The sequence below is a fragment of the Rhinopithecus roxellana genome, chromosome 1 (genome assembly GCF_007565055.1).
Source record: "Rhinopithecus roxellana isolate Shanxi Qingling chromosome 1, ASM756505v1, whole genome shotgun sequence".
Classification (NCBI taxonomy): Eukaryota; Metazoa; Chordata; class Mammalia; order Primates; family Cercopithecidae; genus Rhinopithecus; species Rhinopithecus roxellana.
The window spans coordinates 174,453,141-174,458,590 of NC_044549.1; the positions used below are offsets into that span (position 1 = coordinate 174,453,141).

The 5,450-nt window shown below is 38.0% G+C and overlaps 1 non-coding gene across 1 annotated transcript; it reads left to right on the forward strand.

Moving 5' to 3' along the window:
- The first annotated feature begins 5,056 nt into the window (after positions 1 to 5,056).
- On the forward strand, positions 5,057 to 5,163 carry LOC115892124. Its single transcript, XR_004052015.1, has one exon. It is a non-coding gene; the product is annotated as a U6 spliceosomal RNA (small nuclear RNA).
- The last annotated feature ends 287 nt before the right edge of the window (positions 5,164 to 5,450 follow it).

A 5,450-nucleotide genomic window follows, 5' to 3' on the forward strand; every position in this document is an offset into this window, starting at 1 on the left:
CATGATTTGTCTTAGAATCAATTTCAAAAGAAGCTTACCATCTGTAAGGATGTGGAGTAAAATGTGTATTAAACAAACGATAGACTTTTCAATCGATAGTGTTTCATAGTTAAGGACTATTGATAATTCATTTTGGCAAAATCATTCAAGAGTGAATGGAGAAAAGTAGCAGAAACTTCTACTTCAAATTTATCTTGTGGAGAAATCATGAAAGACCTTGAAAATCTGATTAAAGTTATGGAGACTTTACCATGCAGGCAATCAGAAGTTTTAAAAGAGGAAGATTACTGAGAGGTGATTAAAATAGTTAAGCACAGAAATAATCTGAAGCACCAAATTAGTTGCTAAATAACCAACCATTCCAAAACAACAGTTTTGGAATGCTTTAGTTGCTTAAAACAACAAGCATTTATTTATCTCACAATTCTACAGGTTGGTACTTTGGGCTAGGCTTTGCTGGGCAATTCTGGTTTCAGCTGGCCTCACCCATGTAACTACAGTCAGTTAGTAGGACTGGCTGATCTAAGATGGCTTCAACTGGGATGGCACATGTAGTCTCCACGTGGTTTTTCATCATCCAGCAGACTAGCTTAGACTTGTCCACATGGAGGCTACAAAGAATTTCTGCAGAGAATAGAATTGCCAAGGGCACATGAAACCTAGGTTTACAACTGCCACAATACCACTTCCACTGCATTTCATTGGTCAGAGCAAGTTACAAGTTCAGACCATATATAAGGGGTGGAAAGGCAAAGCCTACCTTTTGATTCAAGATACTGCAAGTGACAGTGCAAAGGGTCATGAATAAAAGGAAGAGATGAAAATAATTATGTTCATTTTTTTCAGCAATCTGCCACACTCTCCAAATTATTACTTCCTTTGTTATCTTTTTTCTTAAAATTTTTATTACTGTAGTAACACCATAGAAAACTAAGCCATTTTTGTGAAACAGATCTTATCAGTAATCTCTGTCTAATTATTACCCTTATTGCTAAAAGGAAGAACTGCAATCCTGTTATGTTTTTAGTTAAAAATCACCAGTTCTATTTTGATGATTCAGTTCTATTCTACTAGGCCTAAATAGATATAATCTTCCAGCCATATTTAATATGAACTAATTTAATTTTATAACTAAATTTGTCTTTTTTTCTCTCTTGTGCTTAAATTATATCATAATAAACACAATATTCTAGTCTTAGTGAAAAGTATAAAACAGTGGAGGCCCATGAAAGATATTCCAATATGTTATTTAAAAATATTTGGTAGGCCAGGTGCAGTGACTCTCACTTGTAATCCTAGCATTGTGGGAGGCTGAGATGGGAGGATTGCTTGAGCCTAGGAGTTTGAGACCAGCTTGGGCAACACAGTGAAACCCTGTCTTTACAAGAAAATAAATAAATTGGACCGGGCACAGTGGCTCACGCCTGTAATCCCTGCACTTTGGGAGGCTGAGGCTGGCAGATCACAAAGTCAGGAGATCGAGACCATCCTGGCTAACACGGTGAAACCCTGTCTCTACTAAAAATACAAAAAAAAATCAGCTGGGCATGGTGGCGGGCACCTGTAGTCCCAGCTACTCGGGAGGCTGAGGCAGGAGAATGGCGTGAACCCTGGAGGCACAACTTGCAGTGAGCAGAGATCGTACCACTGCACTCCAGCCTGGGCAACAGAGGGAGACTCTGTCTCAAAAAAAAAAAAAAAAAAAAAAAAAAAAAAAAAAAAAAAAAAAAAATTAGCCAAGTGTAGAGGTGCAGGCCTGTGATCCCTGCTACTCAGGAGGCTGAGATAAGAGAATTGCTTGAGCCTGGGAGGTCAAGGCTGCAGTGAGCCATGATCCTGCCACTGCTTTCCAGCCTGGGAGACAGAGCAAGATCCGGTCTACAAAATACAAATTAAAATAAATGAATGCTTGAAACATTAAAATTGCCTTGGATCTAAAATTTTACTGACTAGCAATTTGGGAAAAATTTTCAAGTTTTCTCATCACATTGGTAAGTCTGTTTTCAAAGATCTTGAGAAACCAAAGAGAACCTTTCTAATACATTTCATGAACTAAGAGAGAGGCAGAATAAAATGTAATTGGATGTCTTAAGAAAATTTTCCTTAAGTGCCAGCCCAAAAGAAGTATGTCTTCCTCCCACATCTGTTTTATAAACATGTATTTAAAATACATGTGCCTCTGATTTCAACCAGTTGTCTTCTTGAAATTTAACAAATTACAAACATTGCTAGATAGAAACATCTAGAATCCAATTTTATTAGAGTAAGTCAAGTGTTCTGACAATATTATATAGTTTATAAATACTAAATACTAAATCTAAATCCTTATTGAATCTCGTCATCACTGCCAATTCTCTGTTCAGGTCTTCATCACTTTTCTTTTAGACAAATGTTGTATCCTCTTTTTTTTTTTTTTTTTTTTTTTTTTTTGAGACGGAGTCTCGCTCTGTCGCCCAGGCTGGAGTGCAGTGGCCGGATCTCAGCTCACTGCAAGCTCCGCCTCCCGGGTTTACGCCATTCTCCTGCCTCAGCCTCCCGAGTAGCTGGGACTACAGGCGCCCACCACCTCGCCCGGCTAGTTTTTTGTATTTTTTAGTAGCGACGGGGTTTCACCGTGTTAGCCAGGATGGTCTCGATCTCATGACCTCGTGATCCGCCCGTCTCAGCCTCCCAAAGTGCTGGGATTACAGGCTTGAGCCACGGTGCCCGGCCGTTGTATCCTCTTAATTCATTTCTCTGCTTCCAGTTTTTCCTGTTTTGCAACACATCATTTTGCTCATCAGTTCATTTTCAATGGGATATTAGTCTAGCCAGATGTTCTCTGAAGATAAAGGATCTGTGTTCAAATAAGTTGTAAAGTGCTATATATACCATATCCTCAGTGTTTGTAGAGTCATAACACCTGTTAGTGCATGAAGCGCTTTAGGAAGTCCTGGGTAATATGAAGACAGTAATGTGTGTTTCTTTTCCACATTACCGATGATCCTCACCTTGTTTAATCTGAGGCAACTAATGCCTTAGAGATAATTAGGATATTTATAACAGGAATTCGGAGAGAAAGAGTCAGTATTCAGCATTCAGCATCCCAAAGAGGACCATGAATGCCAAGACTAGCAAAAGTATTGAAACCCCAGCTTCAAAAGACCTTCTGCTTATCAAAAATCAGGCTTGGTGGAATCATAGATCACTAAGTTTTACCAAAAAACAACGTTGAGAGGAAAATTAGAAAGCAATGTTATATGGGGAAATGCCTATCAGAAAAAGGGAGGAAGGTGATACTGCTCATGAGAGGAAGAAGAGCATTTGGAAGGATTAAGCATAGTGTAAAAAAGCAGCCTGGATTTTTCAGGAATCCAGTCAACTCACCTCCATTAGCCGTAATCCAAGGGGCACAGGAGAGGGGAGGGGAAAACTCCAGGCAAATTGGAAAGGAAGTTGAACCCCAAGAGTGTATGTATTTTCCTTCCCAGTTGTAACTCTGAACTAAGACTGACTTCCAAGATTCTTTCTTGTGCTAATATGAGATGGTTATAGTGGAATAGAAAATATTATAGACATATTTAGGGAGAGAAACAGCAGGAAATTTTGCCAGTGGAATATCCCTTGACAGCTCTGTGATGTGGAAGGGATTCAAAATTTCTTTCGTGCTCTCACTGGGAGCACGAAGTAGCTGGAAGTAAAAACTGGAAATAGCTGAGAAGTAAAAACAGTTGGTCTTCCATGGGTCAACAGAGCAAATTGCAAGGTGATCACATAGGAGATAGAGTGGAGTGGGCAATCTAAACAAGAAACAGAAGTTACAGCTGAAAATCAGAAGATTTAGAACGTCAGTGAGAACCAAGTACAAACATAACATCCAGAAGAAAGGATGAATATATTAGTTTACTAAAGCTGCTGTAACAAAACACTGCAAACTGAGCAGTTTAAGCAGCAGAAATTTATTGTTTCACAGTTCTGGAGGCTGGAAGTCCAAGATCAAGATATCACCAGGATTGGTTTCTTCTGAAGACTGTGAAGAATCTGTTCCATGTCTCTCTTCTAGCTCCTGGTGGTTTGCTGGAAATATTTGCTGTTCTTTGGCTTGTAGAAGCATCACCCCCAATTCTGCCTTTATCCTCACATGGCATAGTCCTTGTTTGCATGTCTTTCTCCAAACTTATACCTTTTTGTAAGGACATAGCCATATTGGATTGGGACCCATCTTAATAACCTCTCAACTACTTATATCAGCAATGGTCTTATTTCAAAATAAGATCACATTCTGAGTTACTAGGAATTAGGACTTTGTCACATGAATTTTGAGGGGATATAATTCAACCCATAGCTATAAGGACAGATACCTTGAGACTTGATTTTTCTGTGACAGCAAGTATTACGATATATCTATTATAGTCACTTGAACAACAGAACAGTAGGAAAAAAGGCCATTGCCCAGAGTAAGGTGAGACAAGCTACACGTCAATCTGAGTTCACTAAGAGTAAGCCCCAGAAGACATTTGCACAATTCCAGACACCATTTGGAAAAGGAAATGGTGAGTATCACCTTGAGAAGTTAAACTGAGTGAACATTTACTAAATGAGGAGATTTTAAACTGGAAAATTTTGAGTTGTCTGTAACTGGAAAGTTTACCTTACTTTCTAACCATCAGTAGAAATGTGGATCATGAAGGAATTTAAGTACATAGCTAACAAGGTTAGGAAAATTTTTACAAATGAGTGTAAATATGAATTGTCTACTCTGTTATGTAGGTAAATCTTTTTCCTTTTTAGATCCAGAATCTCCCAAATTTATTTGTCAATAAAAAATTTACATTAGTACATGATATCATCTCTTAGAATTAGTATTATATAGAACATACTCTGAAAAATAGGGTCATAGGATATTAGTAGGTTATTTCTACAAAATAATCTTTCAAGAAATTGTTATTTATTTATTTAAAAAACACTTATTGTAGTTCTTGCATGTTTGGGGCATTATGCTAGGTGCATAGACTAGAAAGATAACTAAATCATGAATTCTGATTTCAAGACAGTCACAGATTTTCAGAGAAAATATGTACTTGCTGTGGCAGCACATATACTAATATTGGAACAGTACAGAGATGACTAGCATGAATACTCTACAAGGATTGTACAAAATTTTATAAAGAGATTCACATTTTCTCTTCAGTAGTTTATATTTTCCCTCTAAGACAATGATGAAGGCAAAGATATTCTCTCACTATTTCTACTCTACATTAAACGAGAAGTTTAAGAAAGTACAATAATGCAAGAGAAAGGCATAAAAATTCGAGAGTATGATGAAATCCCATCTCTACTAAAAATACAAAAATGAGCTGGGCGTAGTGGTGTGCACCTGTGGTCCCAGCTACTCGAGAAGCTGAGGCAGGAGAATCACTTGAACTCAGGAGGCAGAGGTTGCAGTGAGCCAAGATCACACCACTGCATTC